Below are 16401 nucleotides of genomic sequence, written 5' to 3'. Positions count from 1 at the left end.
ACAATCTGTATGTTTATACACTAAACTTTAACACAAGTTCAAGACTTTTTTAAGAACACTTATGAAGTCTTCAATACAAGTTCAATATGAACTATCAAAGAAGTGTGTTATTTTTTTTTAAGAAATAAGATGAAACTGATATATAGCCAAGTCCTCTGAATTCACAGAGTACCCTTAAGGAATTAATTCCCCTCAAATACCCGAGGTTGCGGAATTTTTCCTCCCATCTTAAAATGGCTTCACAATCAGAATGTAGTGGTACCTCAAACCTTCTTATTTTATTCGAACTCACTCAATGGGAGATGATCACACGGATTTTTTAGAAGCAAGAGAAATATTTTTTTATGCAGAAATTTTGTATTCAACATGTGGAAAAAATACAAGTCTATATAGTCATGAAGTGCCTTTTTAGAAAGGAGGCAATGGTTCATTGGAAAGGTGTATCATTTCGAAATAGCCATGTATGTCTATTCAAAATAGTATGTCTTTTTCGAATAGTCACAACCATCCGAACAGTCACCCCTTTTTTAAAATAGTGTGCCTTTTCCTCGAAGGATTGTGTCCCTCTATTTTTCATTCACATCAATTGAACCCAACAATCCCCCACATTAATGGGTAATGGCTATTCCTTATAAAACTTTATGAACAAGTATGTGATCATCAAGCAAAGACTGATTGCATCTGGATAAGTGGATTTCCCTTTTAACTTTTCATAGTGAACATGTATCGGATGCACTCGGTCAATCAGTAGATTTGATATCTTTGAACTATCGATCTTTAATGTACATCTAGACAACACATGTCACACAACCAGCCTTTTGCCATTTATGGTTCTCACAGTTTTGTTCATTTCAGCCATAAACACATTCCGATTTTATGAGAGCTTAGAGAATAGGCCTTTACTAATATTCTCCTTGAAGCGGCTTCCACTTCACCCTCACATAGGTGATTTCTAAATGTTCAATCCTATATATTAAAAGTTTTGGTCAAATATTCCAAATTTAGATAATCATTAATAGACTTAACACCATAGGTCTTATCCTTATTTACTAAACATTGTCTACATCATGAGAATGGGTTAGGTCTATTGATAATGTTGAACCTGTCAGACATAACTTTGTTTGATCTCCTTGAACCTAGTTCTTGGGATCTCCAGAATGCTAGGTAGAGTTACCGCCATATTAACTTGTCCTAGGTCGTAAACCCATTCCCTTGGTTGTTCTCTCAACTTTCTCTCTAAATAGGTGTTTTATAAGTGGATTGACAAATTATTCTTTGACTTCACATAGTCAACAGTGATAATTCCACTAGAGAGAAGTTCTCTAATGGTATTATGTCTCCGTCTTATGTAATGAGATTTATCGATGTGCATCATGCTCCCTGCCTTACCTATTACCACATGACTATCACAGTGTATACATATCGGTGGAAATGGTTTGGTCCAATAAAGAATATCCTTCAAGAAATTTTGAAGCCATTCTACTTCTTCACTGACTTTATCTAGTATGATAAACTCAGATTTCATTGTGCAGCAAGCAATACATATCTGTTTGGACGATTTCCAAAAGACTGCTCCTCCACCTATAGTAAATACATATCAACTCATGAATTTTACTTCATTCGAAATGATGATCCAATTTGCATCACTGTATCCTTTAAGTACCACAGAATATTTATTATAAACCAAAGCATAATCTTGAGTGTATTTAAGATACACCAAAACTATTTTCATTCCCATCTAATGAGTTTTATTGGGATTACTCGTGTACCGACACAACTTACTAATAGCACATATTATGTCTGGACATATACAATTCATTATATACATTAAACATCCCAACATTCTTGCATATTCCAACTACGAGTGACTTTTACCTTTATTCTTTTGAAGTGCAAAACTCATGTCCAATGGAGTCTTGGCAATACCAAATTCTAAATAATTGAACTTTTCAAGTAATTTTTTGATGTAATGAAACTGTGACAATACCAATCCTTATGAAGTTCTATGGATTCTTATTCCTAAGATCACATCCGCAACTCCAAGGTCTTTCATATCAAACTCGCTCTCAAGCATTCATTTCGTAGCATTTACGTTAGAAATGTCTCTACTAATAATCAACATATCATCCACATACAAACAAATAATGACCTTGTGATTTGGATTGTCTTTTAATGTAAAGACATTTATCACATTCATTTATTTCGAATTCGTTTGCCAACATGGTTTGGTCAAACTTGCATACCACTGTTTAGGTGCTTGTTTTAGTCCATAGAGTGACTTAACTAATCTGCACACCCTCTTTTCTTTATCAGGAACAACAAAATCATTGAGTTGTTCTATGTAAATTTCTTCCTCCAATTCTTCATTTGGGAATGCTATTTTCACATCCATTTGATGAATTTCAAAACCATATACCTTTGTCAAGGAAATTAACATCTGAATTGACGTTATCCTTATTAAATGTGAGTATATGTCAAAGTAATCAAGTCCTTATTTCTATTTAAAGTCTTTTACTACAAGTCTTGCCTTGTATTTTTCAATAGTACCATTCGCTTTCATTTTTTTTTTTGAAGATCCATTTAGAACCTAAAGGTTTATTTCCTAGAGGAAAATTAACCAACTCTCACGTATGGTTGCTCAAGATTTATTCAATATCACTATTGACTGCCTCTTTCCAAAAGGATGAGTCTGAAGATGACATCGCTTCTTTAAATGTTTAAGGCTTATTTTCTAAGAAAAAAGTTACAAAATCCGATCCAAACTAAGTTGGCATTATTTGACGTGTACTATTTCTTGGATTCTCATCATTATGTACATCCTCACTTGGTTCATCTCGAGGTCATTTAGAACCTCCACTAGACTATTTATGTCTAGTTTTATAAGGATAAATGTGTTCAAAGAACTCAATATTGTCTGATTCAATTATCATATTTTCCTTGATATCCAAATATTTGGATTTATAAACCAAAAATTGACATGCTTTACTATTTTTAGCATATCCATTGAACACACAATCCACTGTCTTAGGTCCTATCCTTACTTTTTTAGGCATAGGAACTTGGACTTTCGTTAGACACCTCCACACTTTGAAATATTTCAAGCTGGGTTTTCTTCCTTTCCATTTTCATATGGAATTAATTGTGTCTTACTATTGAGAACTCTATTGATTATTCGATTGGCTATAAAGATAGCTTCCCCCCACAAGTTTAGCGGTAAACCTAAACTTATTACTAAGGCATTCATCATTTCCTTTAAGGTTTGGTTTTGCCTTCTCATAATTTCATTAGATTGAGGTGAATATGGGGTTGTAGTTTGATGGACAATTCCGTTATCTACACATATTTTTGCAAAGAGAGATTCATATTTTTTGCCCCTATCACTTCTTATTATTTTGATCTTGTTCTCTGACTGATTTTCAACTTCTATTTTATATTGCCTAAACGCATCTATTGTTTTATCCTTATTGTTTAGAAAATAGACATAACAGTACCTAGTGCAATCGTCAGTAAAAGTTGTAAAATATTTTTTTCCACCACTAGATGGTGTTGACTTCATATCATAAATATCAGTGTGTATTAAGTCTAAGGGATTGGAATTTCTTTCAATGGACTTATACGGATGCTTAGCATACTTTGATTTCACACGTTTGAAATTTTGATTTATTGCACTCAAAGTTTGGCAAAATTTCTAAGTTAATCAGTTTTTGTGAAGTTTTATAATTGACATGTCCTAATCATTCATGACACAATTCATTGGACTCAAGAAAGTAAGAAAAAACATAACTTTTATTGATTTCAATTGTCATTACATTCATCTTAAGTAGGCCCTCAATGAGGCAGCCTTTTCCTACATACACTTTCCCTTTGCTAATTATAATTTTTCCAAAAATAAAATACATTTTTGAATTTATTTTGGTTAAGAAGTGATACAAAAATTAAGTTCTTTCTTAACTCCGGTACATAAAGGACATTATTGAGGGTCAATACTTTGCTTGACGTCATTTTCAAGAAGATTTTTCCTATCTCTTCAACTTTGCAGTTATGAAGTTTGTCATATAGATCTTCTCTTCGCCATAAGCCAGAGCAAATACAACAAACAACTTTTTATTTTCACAAATGTGGCAGGTCGCACCAGAATCCATCCACCATTCTCGAGGATTTCCCACCAAGTTACATTCAGAAAACATGACACATAGATCGACCATTTCGTTCTTGGATTCAGTCATATTTGTTTTATCTTTCTTTTTGCCTTTCTTTGAGGCACGACAATCTGTAGACTTGTGGCCAATCTTACCACTATTAAAGCATTTCTCTTTAAATTTCTTCTTAGGTTAATTGCTTTGTTATCCAGTTTTCGTCCACTTCTTTAAGTTGTTAGGGTCGTCTTCTACAATATTAGATCCATTCATTGTAGAATTTCTTTTAGACCTCCTCTCTGCGGCTTTGTTGTCTTCCTCAATGCGCAACCTCACAATGAGGTCTTTGACTTCCATCTCTTTTTGTTTGTGTTTCAAGTAATTCTTGAAGTTCTTCTACAAAGGTGGCAACTTCTCTATTATTGTAGCAACTTGAAATGCCTCGTTCACAACCAAATCTACAACAAAGTTCATGTGAACATTAAGAATATTTTTAACATATTCAAATAAGGTATTCACTAAATTCATACCTTCGGCAAAGAGATCATGGATAATGACTTGCAATTCATGTACTTGTGAAACGACAGCTTTGTTGTCAATCATTTTGTACTCAAGGAATCGTGCAACAAAGAACTTCTTGGTTACCTTATCCTCGGCCCTATATTTCTTTTCTAGCGCATTCCATAATTCTTTAGATGTCTTCATTCTACTGTAAACATCGTATAAGTCATCTTGGAGGCCACTTAGGATATAATTCCTACATAGGAAATCAGAATGTTGCCATGCCTTTGTTACAGCGAACCGCTCCATGTCTAAAGTTTCTTCGGGCACTTCTGGAGCATCTTCTGATATAAACCTTTGCAGAAATAAGGTTGTCAAATAGAAGAACATCTTCTATTTCCACCGCTTAAAATCAACTCCAAAAATTTTTTAGGGCTTTTTCCGCTAGTGCCATAGGGGGTGGCGCAGTTGTGCGACTGGTTGTAGCAACATTAGTTGTGCCACACTTGTCGCACCTTCGATTACATGACCATCATTAGTCATCTTTCCTATCACCAAAATGACAGTCAACTTTAGTATATCACAATTCTAACTAAAAGAATATAGCAACTTTAAACACAACTTGTTTCTAGTTTAACGATGAAGTTTTTATGTCTTCCAATCGTTAAACGAATGACCTTTAACTTGTGATGAAGTTTTTATTTCTTTAAATCACTTGTTAAGTTCAAACAGAGTATAAAGCATAAAGCTTTAATCTCCAGAAACCAAACAATACGAAAATACTTTAGTAAAAATAAAATTTCACCAAACAAGCAAAAAATATATATATTTTTTTTTTCCAATTAATTCCTTAAGATTGTTGTTTCAGGTACACAATCTGTATATTTATACACTAAACTTCAACACAAGTTCAAGACTTTTTCAAGAACGCTTATGAAGCTTTCAACACCTTCAACACAAGTCTAATATGAACTATCAAAGAAGTGTGTTATTTAATTTTTTAAGAAATAAGATGAAACATAAATATACCCAAGTCATCCGAATTCACGGAGTGTCCTTCAGAAATTAATTCCCCTCAAGTACTCGAGGTTGCGGAATTTTTCCTCCCATCATAAAATGGATTCACAATCATAATGTAGTGGTACCTCAAACCTTCTTATTTTATTCGAACTCACTCAACAGTAGATGATCACACAGTGTTTTTAGAAGCAAAAGAAATATTTTTTTCTATGCAGAAATTTTCTTATTCAACCTGTGGAAAAAATACAGGTTTATATAGTCATGAAGTGCCCCTTTAAAAAGGAGGCAATGGTGCACTGAAAAGGTATATCATTTAGAAATAGTCATATCTGTCCATTCGAAATAGTATATCTTTTTGTAACAGTCACAACCATCCGAACAATCACCCTTTTTCCGAAACAATGTGTCTTTTCCTTGAAGGGTTGTGTCCCTTCATTTTTCATTCACACCAATTGAACCTAACATCAACAACTCAAAGACAAGTTGCTATGGTCATGGTACTAAAGGTTTGAAAACAAAACTATCTCATTTTTTGTGGACAGTCTTTGTATCCTATAAATAGTTACACTCTCCCCCACTGTAAAGGATCCGAATTTCTACTTTTCTCTATTCTACAACGAAAAAAACTTTAGCTTTCCTTTTAAGCATTCTTTATTTGCCTTGACTGTTTTACTATTTTCTTGTTATTCCACTCGCTCACTTTATAGTCACAGTCACTACCATCGTTTAGCTAACACTTAGGACCTCAGTAGAATAATGGAACGAGGATATATTATATAGTTGTGAAGCATTAGTTGTCTTAGGGTATTCAGATAATTTGTTTATGAACTATGGTTTGCTCATTGTAAGAGTAGAGGGAGTTTTAATAGTTTTCTCAAATTGTTAGACTTTTATATTTATGAGGAAAGAATACAACTTAGGAAATTCAAATAGCATGTCTAAGCAAAATTTCAACTTTAACTCGACATGATTTCAAATCATTGATATCTGAAATTATGTCCAAATGGCACCTTGATACTGGTTAGCCAAACAAATTTACTAACCAAACTTCTTTAATCCGAAGAGAGTCACAAAATTAAGAAATAAAAAAGAATGGTACAATACATGAATTTTGACAATCTAAAAGACATTCACAGTCTCTGCTCCAAAATTCTTGAGAGAGAGGGAATTTGATATATGGCCACATGCTAAGATGTTTCCCGGAAATACATCAAGCTTTTCTGATATTTTCTTCATAGGGTGGTGCAAGAATAAGGAATCGTCATGCCAGTTATGCGTGTCACACCACAAGAACAACAGCTCTCCACTTTCAAAAACTTTCAACAGATATATCATTTCGTTGCATAACCAATCATTGCATTCGGGAGTTATATTTATGACAATCTCTTTAAGCCATGAACTAGTAACTCTGTACTCTTTCATTACCTTTACCTCAAAATGACTATTTGCATTATTATCACAAACACATAGACAACGTCCAAAAAGACCCAAACGTCTCAAATTCCTATAACATTCCACAGTGTAGCCTAGAGCCGTAGGGAATAATTAAAATAACTCATTGTCCAAATCAAACGAACATATTAACTCATATCTATCGGCATCAGAAACCAACCAATGAAGCTTTCCATAGAGATTCACCCCAGATGGCTTGCAATGAAAACAAAATATGACATGTCCTGCAATTCTCCAATTCCCTTTCCTAATTGTGTAGACTTGACCTTCAGACTTGTAATAGCTAGTATTATCATCTAGAACTTCCAATTGGTAAATTCTAACCACTTTGTATTCAAATGAAATAGGATTGAAACCAAAAACATAGTTAACTATATCGGGCCACTCTCCAAACCCTTCGATCTCTGGAAGGATGACATATTCTTTGTTCTCGAATTGAGGATATAAATACTATCAACATAATTAGGGAAGTAGTTTACACAAACGAAGCCATGAACCGATCCAATTAGGGAATATGTACCAGCGGTAAAGTATAGTTGCAGATCAAGTTCAACAAAATTTGGATCATGACAAATTTCATGAGTACCCTGATCTTCAGGGTTATCAACAAACTTTAAGTACTTTAAAGTGTTGGTACAAGAAATCCCATTAGATATAGATTGGAAAAAATTGATGTTGCTGGGTGGAGATGGTGAGTGTAATAAATTTGGAAATTCAGAATATAAGGCTAAATTTTGAAATATTCCATGCACACTTTTGCCATATAAAACTGTGGGAGGAGGTAATCTTGAGAAAATGTCCAGCGAGATTGGGGATGGAAGATCCACCAGAGATGTTGCTTCATTAGTACTCATTTCTTAAACCTCTCTAGACTTAATATTTCATATCTATTCTTTTCTTTATAGCAAATGGCTTGATGGGGTTTAGTAATTTCCAGATAACATACATTTCACTGGTCAAATTCATAAAAACAATATATAAATGCTTTTACAACTTTCACTGTGCTAGCTGAATTGTTCAACACGTTTGGAGAAATATATATTTATTAGATAAATGAGCCTGGACCCAATATACTTTACTTTTTTTTCTGTTAGTGTCACATCTCAAAATATCCCCTAGGCATGACTAACTCCCACTAACAGCACTTGTCGGGAGAACTAATTTTCCATACATTCAAAATGTCTACAAATACTGAGATAAAAACATGTGAAACTTTAAATGCATGAAATAATTATCAAACGCAAAGTAATTATCCACCCAATTATCATAATACGATTTATGAAAACAACAATACTTGGATAATCTTAAGCCCCAAATCCTATACTAAGACCATGAAGCATCTAAACCGAGTTACATGAGTCCAGCTTTCGGGCATGCAAACCCAACGAAAAGAAATATAATCTAAAAATAATTAAATCTAGATGACAGCCTCCACGAATAATGCTAAGGCTCACCTCAACGACAGAATCCATACATAAAGACCGTCAGCCATAAGTCTCTTCCTCCATAACTGTATCTATAGATATGCAAGTAAGGAGTGAGTTATATATAAATATAACCCAGTAAGATCCTCGACCCGCTACTTTAATACCCTTGGAATAAGTGTTAGAAAATACAAGGCATAACAAAATACACAAATAATATGTACATATTATCTCTCATAAGGTAATGTCAATAAGATTTAAAAGGAAGTTTAAAAGCCATTCCGTATCTTAACTAAACCAACTCTCACAACTTGTCATAAATGATAGTGAAGGTGATCGACTTAGAATCCCGAAAAGTCCACGACAACATATATAATGTCCCAAAAGTCTTTTATGATAGCGTGCACAAGCCCCTAACATATTACGGTAGCATAAGTATGCCCCTAACATGTTACATCAGTTATGTATATCCCAAGAGACTATAACGGCAGTGAACAAAATATGCTCAACGCCTCAACATCATCTCACATATTATCACTAAGCAGTTCTCACTAAACTTCACAAATACATATTCACAATTAGTCAATACCACCGATTCCACCAAGCCGCACGCTTGTTCCAACACATGGACTGGGCAAAAAAAAATATATATATCTATTTTTATAAAGTAGTTTGAAAAGCAAGAATCAAAGTTTAAAGTCTCACTTACCTTGCTAATAAAAAATTCTTCAACTTTGCAATGTGTAGGATATCAACCAAACTACGACCAACGGGATCAATCTAAATAAAATTTTAAATAACAATATCAATTATGCTATTTCGGACCAAGTTTCAATATCCTTAACTTTTAAACTTAGAGCTAGACCTTAGTATCTCACACCGTACATATTGAATTAACAATAATATTTTAATACAACTGTCCAAACATGACACCAACGATGAGGAAAAGAAAATTCTCAAACAAAGGTTTAGTTTTGCTTACTATCAATAGCTTCCAAAGTTGAGAATTGATATTTTCTCATGCTAATGAAATCAAAACTTATTTTCTCATGCTAATGAAATCAAAACTAAGTCCCAGTTTACTTTCTTCTTCTGATAATCACTACTGTAATAGCGCAAACCTTCACTATAGACCAGTCATAAGCCCCAATTATTTCTATTCTAGCTTATTGCACTAATATTATGAACAAACACTACACTGATGTATGTGTATTTTAATTTTGATGCTAAAGAACGATGGAAAAGTTCATACCTTAATAATTGAGAAACTTCAATTCCACTTTTCTGTTCTCCAACCTATATTTTTTTTCTCCTATACTGCTTGCTGATCTCTTTCAAGAATAAAGGGAGCAATATATAGCCCTAGTATTCTACTTGTAATGTTATTAACGCGAAACTGAAGAAGGCTTTTGGCTTGTCCCCTTTTAATTTCTTAATAAATATTAATAATTAATTATAATTACCAATTAACTCTTTGTTAAAAAATATAATAATAAGTTGGGCTATTACACTTAATTTATGTGATAGAAATGGAATTTGGAGTGATCAAATTTTTTTATATAATTTTTAAATATATTAAGTTGTTAATTATTGTGATTTATAGGATATTTATTTAGTTTTCACATAATATATGCAATTCCTCTGTCTCAATTTACGTGGAACAAATATATTTTTTAACAGTAAATCAAATTTTTAATATATTTTAAATTATTAATCATTGTAATTTATAGTAATATTACATTTATTAGTAATAACAGTAATAAACGTTAATTATTTTTAAAATTCAAACACACAAATCATGCAATTATAAAATTACTTGAAGATCTCCTCCAAGAATAAAGGGAGCAATATATAGCCCTAGTATTCTACTTGTAATGTGATTAACGCGAAACTGAAGAAGGATTTTGGCTTGTCCCCATTTAATTTCTTAATAAATATTAATAATTAATTACAATTATCAATTAACTCTTTGTTAAAAAGTCTAATAATAAGTTGGGCTATTACACTTAATTTATGTGATAGAAATGAAATTTAGAGTGATCAAATTTTTTTATATAATTTTTAAATATATTGAGTTGTTAATTATTGTGATTTATAGGATCTTTATTTAGTTTCCACATAATATATGCAATTTCTCTTTCTCAATTACGTGGAACAAATATAATTTTTAAGAGTCAACCAAATTTCTTATATATTTTAAATTATTAATCATTGTAATTTATAGTAATATTGTATTTATTAGTAATAGCATTAATAAACGTTAATTATTTTTAAAATTCAAACACACAGATCATGCAATTATAAAATTAATCAATGCCATTTTAATTGGTTGAGAAATGGTAAGAGTAGATTTTATTTTCTTTCTATAGAATTTGTTGAAATAGTGCCCCCCCCCCCCCCCCCCTCCGAAAAAACAATAGGGCTTAACCGTTGAGTTATCAACAAACTTCTAAACTTTTTGGGATATTTCACTTGAACACCTCAACTCACTCTTGTACTTATTAAACACTTTTATCCCTTTGAATTTAAACTACTTAAATAGATTTTTGACAATTCATTAAAGATTATCAATTATGTGTGATGCACTCGCAATGATATGACAATTTGATGAATTAAATAATAACACGCGTCATATGAATCCAATATATTTAAAAGAATGTATTGCATAGCAACATCAAAAAAAATTATTTTCGAATTTTTAAAAATGTTAATCCATCGCCTCTTCACCCCACTGTCTTTTTTACCTCTTATTAACTACTATTTATAGGTTAAAAAAATTAGAAAAAAATCGATCCCCACCCCCTCCGTGTTTAGCCTTTATCATCTTCTTCTCCGCTCTTGCTTCATCTTCTTCTCCATTTTAAATCTCCTTCCCTTATTTCTTTTTTTTCTCTCCTTTTTAGATTTGTTTTGTTTTTTATTTTAAATTTGATTTATGTTGGGGTTTAATTTGGTATAAGAGACGGACAAAGAAACAGATACGTATTGTGGTAGAAAACCATCATAACTACTGCAACCCCACACATTAATCCAACTATTGAGTTGTTATAATTTTTTCTACTTCTTCTATTGTGTGCTTTTTTAAGGTTCAAAACTTTAAATTCTTTAACAGTTTTAAAGAAAATAACTTCAAATTCGCATTAATTTTATCGGAAAAAAAGTGTCTCACCAGAACTTTTTGATTCAAATGGGCTTTTCACTCAAATTATATTCTATGCAAAATTATTATAATAATTAAAAATACTATATAGTATGATGAGTCTAGAGCTGTCAAAATGGGTTGGCCCAACCCAACCTAATCTAACCCTAGGGGGTTAGAGAATTAAATGGGTTAGGATAGACTAAGCCTTTTGACTAAAGGGCCTTTAAAATGCTGGTCCAACCCATTCCTAAGTGGGCCGCGGGTTGGGGCAGATTGACCCTTCAGAAAAAATAAAAGCAACCCGAAATATAATAAACAAAAATATTGTAAGTACTAGACTATCACCAACTTTTATGGTTTCACTTTAATATATCTTCTATTAATTTTTAGTATGTTATAGGCATCTTACTAATACCTTTAAGGGCTGTTAGGTTGGGAAAGAGTTATCTTGGGATACTTAATTTCGAAATTAGTTATTTCATTATGTATATGAATAATTTATCTCATCACTATGATGTAAATGGTGCGATAAATAATACCGGTACTAACTAATACCTCACACCAAATATAGGATAAAAAAGTCATTTATTTTATATTGAACAATTTATCCCTTATACCTCACATCAAACGATCCCTTAGTTATAATTAGCTCATGGCATACTGTAATAAGCCAAGAAATGATGATTAGCTACAAATTCAATAGAAAAATTCTAATATTATTAAGATAATAAATATAGATATACACAAAGTATCTATATAAAAGAAGCAAGATTATAATAGAAGAGAGTCTAAATTTGAAGAACAGAATATTGCATTAAGCAAAGGCGACAACTACTAAACCATCACGAGTAAAAGCAACTTTTTGAAGTTCACAACTAAAAGCAGCTTACCAGCCATTTCAAGCACACACTAAAAACTTTCAAAAAATTAGTATCAACCAAAGAATGAATAAACAAAATTAGTAGCTAGTTAGAAAAAATTGACAAAATTCTAATTCCTAATAAATAAATAACCAACTTAAAAATATTTAATAATTAGTATTAATATCCCAACCCATGGGTTGGCCTCTGAGGCTGACAGGTTAGGCCTCTGAGGCCGATGGCCTAAGTGAAGCTGGGCCTATAAGCTACATTTCTAAATGGACTGAAAAAACTTAGCCCAACCCCACTTAATCAAAGGGTCGGGTTGGGTCGGCCTCATAAGCCCAACCCATATTAACAGCTCTAGATGAGTTTGTTATATGATGTATGTATATATGTTTTACATTTTGTAGGGGAGAGAGAGAGAGAGAGGCGCAGTAGAGAACAAGCCGATACAGATGAATTGGACAAGGTAAAATAATGAGTCAAATTACATGCGAGAAGTTGTGGAAGACAGTGAGGAAGGTTTTAATTTTTTAAAATATATTTCATTTTGACTTTTTATTTTATTGACATGTCACTTTTTAATTGACCTTGTAAATATATTTTTCTTGTTTTATGCATGTTTCGAGATGTGCATTATACTTATGATGTTATGTTAGTAAAAAAATATTTAATAGATATATATATATATATATATATTTTGAGCAGTATAAATGTTTAATAAATACAAGAGTGAGTTAATGTGTTTAAGTAAAATATCTAAACAAATTTAAAAATCTATCAATGACTTAATTAAAAACTAGAGAAGAGGATCCGATGTTTAAAAAGAAAGGAAAAGGTACATGTCAAATGAAGCTTCATGTTGGCCTACATAGATATGAGTGGAGTACTTAATAAGTGATATATATTAATTAAGAAAGGCACTTTATTATCAAAAGATTCTTAGTGAGAAAAAGACGCCCCTCTCTCTAAATTCCCCTAACCTTGGCATCAACTTCAGCCATGGATCCAACCTTAACTCCACCTCTGTTACCAAATCCCCCAATACCGGTTATCTCCAATGAAATACTAATGGCGGAGCCCCTCCCCCTTCCACTCTTGTATAAAGATGTAACAATAGAGAAAATCATACCCCCAGATTCAAACCCAAAAATTGGCACTCCAGTCAAAGATGGGAACCTTGGAACCATCGACCAAGGCATTCTATTGATGGAGGAGGACAAACAGAGGTTGTATGCCCCTTGAATCCACTCCGTTATAGTTAAACCGTTCAATTCCAAATTCAACCACCAATATCTAAAGAGAAAATTGGAAGACCTTTGGAAAATTCAAGAACCCCTATCCCTAATAGATTTAGGGATGGGCTTCTACATAGAAAAACTCTCAAAAGCAGAAAGCTAATCGTCAATTCTTTATGGCGGACCATGGTTTATCGTTGGTTCCTTTGTATCTGTTCGAAAGTGGGAACCTAACTTTGTACCTGCCAATTCCAAGGTGGACTCCACCGCCATCTGGGTCAGGCTGCCCTAACTACCAACTGAGCTATACGATGCCCTTATTCTACAACGAATAGGCAATAGAATCGGGCAACTTTTAAAGGTTGATGCATGAACCTCGGCGGTGCTCATACGTCCAAATACCCCTTGATACATTGGTTGTAGCTTCAGTATCCATCAATCATCACACCCAACTCCTGCTCTAAGAAGAAGAGGGATTTCTATGCAAGAATTATAAAAGATTAGGTCACACAACATCTATATGTTCGTACCCATTCAGATCTTTATAGTACGACTAAAATAGAGTTGGAGTGGAAACATAATCCATCAATGAATTAGAGCAGACCAAACCAGCAGTAGATAGCTCCTATGAGTGGCAAACGGTTCACTTGTCCAAAAAGAAAAAGGCAATGCAAACGACACACCAATCAAATACTCAAGAAATACTCATTGTCAAGATTAAAACTTTTGATGTGGTGTCAGGTAAGTTTCTTAAACCTGGTTCTCCGGTGGCGGCACAGCTAAAATCTCACCCTCCACTCTCTGAAACTTCTCAACATGGGTTGGCCCAAGGTCAGACTTCAGAGCCCAATTCTATATTTAAGCCTCCTCCGAAAGAGGCTGAGGCCAAATTGAGTAATGGGTTATCAAAAGGCAAAGCCCATCTCAACAAAGCAATAGGAGGCCCACAGAACCGCTCTTTGGGCAATCAACCTATTTATCATGGAGTCCCTGGGCCTATATCTAAGACCCAATTGGGTCCTAAAGAACCCAGTCCATCTCAAATTAATTCCCTACATTCTAAAATTATTTATCTTCCTCTATAATCTAATGTAAAAATAAAAGAAACTCCTCCATGTGGGCCACCCCAGGACACATAGTCTTGAGCAATCATGAGAGTTCTCTCAAAACTGTGGGGAAACCTTTCCATTTCCTGCAGTGATATGATTAAGAATGTCTCAACTTTGGATAAGGCATTTAATGTTGGTGGAGTTCCCTATGGGAAAACTCCTCAGCTGCCTTCTCCCACCTCCTCTCACTCTTTATATTCTAAGGTAAAAATGATAGAGCTTTCTCAAGAAGATCTGATGGATTCTCCAAACACCAACCTGATTACCATCACAACATCTCCACTTTCCCCGGACCATCAACCAACTTCATCGTTGGAAGTTTGCTTATCTAACCAAACAGTCCCTCTTCATCTGGAATGGGAAGGGAAACACATCACCATTATAATCTAGGACCCCTAATACCTGGCCCAACTAGCTATGGTAATCCTGAACCAAGGTCTGCAGACACATGGGTCCAATGTCTGGATGGCCATCCTATTCCATGTGATCAACTCATCATTTCAAGAGGAACTGAGTATAGAGTCCCTAGCCAACATAATGAACCAAATCAGCTTGGGACTCTTCTTTTTTCCTTCTCATAACCCTACAATGATGCTCTTGGGACTAGATTTTATACCTCTAACTGGGGAGCAACTGGTCCCCCTCAGCCAGGAAATGGCACCATCAACTCTCTCACTCTCTCCTCATCTGACACTCGAGAGGATAGAGAGACTGAATGTACTGGATGCCTTAAGAGCAATCAACAAGGACATGGAGGGCTTTTTTTCTCAGATCAAGGTGCCAAAAATAGAATTCCTCAATATGGTAGAGCCTCTAAATCTAGAGTTCACCGAGCCAGTCCAGGAGATTGTGATCATCCTGATACCTCTAGGATTAGCAGGTCTAGGTATAAAAATAAGCCCAACAAACCCTATGATAAAAGAGGCCACCAAGGCCATACTATCCTATCTCAGTAGGAAAAGTAAGACTCCTTCTCAGACATCCGTCTCCAACCCCAAGGGGAAGGACAAGGTAACTGCAACAGAAACTCACCACCCTCTTTACTCCAAGATGAAAAACTGTCTTATGTGGAATACTAGAGAGGCCAAGAATGCTGAGCTTAGAAAGCATTGAAAGACTATGGTCAACATGCACCATGCATCCTTGCCTTATTTGAAACCAAGATAACTGACCACCAAGACCTTTGTGAGGAGCGTGGATTCCATAACCACATCCAGGCTGAAGCAAATGGTAACTCGGGTGGGATAGTCATCATTTAGAAAGAGAATTCTATCTCTATTTGTGTTGTCTTCATCTCTTCTCAGGTCATCAATGCTAAAGTTAAGGTAAACTTCCTACCCTCTTCTTGGTTTCTTAGTGTTATCTATACTAGTACTGATTTTTAATCCAGACTTAACCTCTGAGACCAACTCTCTTCTTTCTATGATACATACATTCTCCTTGAGGGCAAGAGATAGTTAGTTAGGAGAGATTTCAATGAGGTCCTTAGGGCTTCTGAAAAATTTGGAGGCTCTAG

General features: G+C 34.0%; 1 pseudogene; it reads right to left on the bottom strand.

Annotated features, from left to right (window-relative positions):
- Nucleotides 1-6526: 6526 nt before the first annotated feature.
- Nucleotides 6527-8040, bottom strand: LOC107869706 (annotated as a pseudogene).
- Nucleotides 8041-16401: the final 8361 nt, after the last annotated feature.

This window comes from Capsicum annuum, chromosome 4 (assembly GCF_002878395.1).
Source record: "Capsicum annuum cultivar UCD-10X-F1 chromosome 4, UCD10Xv1.1, whole genome shotgun sequence".
Taxonomy (NCBI): domain Eukaryota; kingdom Viridiplantae; phylum Streptophyta; class Magnoliopsida; order Solanales; family Solanaceae; genus Capsicum; species Capsicum annuum.
Note: the sequence above shows the minus strand (reverse complement) of the source record. Positions and strands in the feature narration are given on the sequence as shown.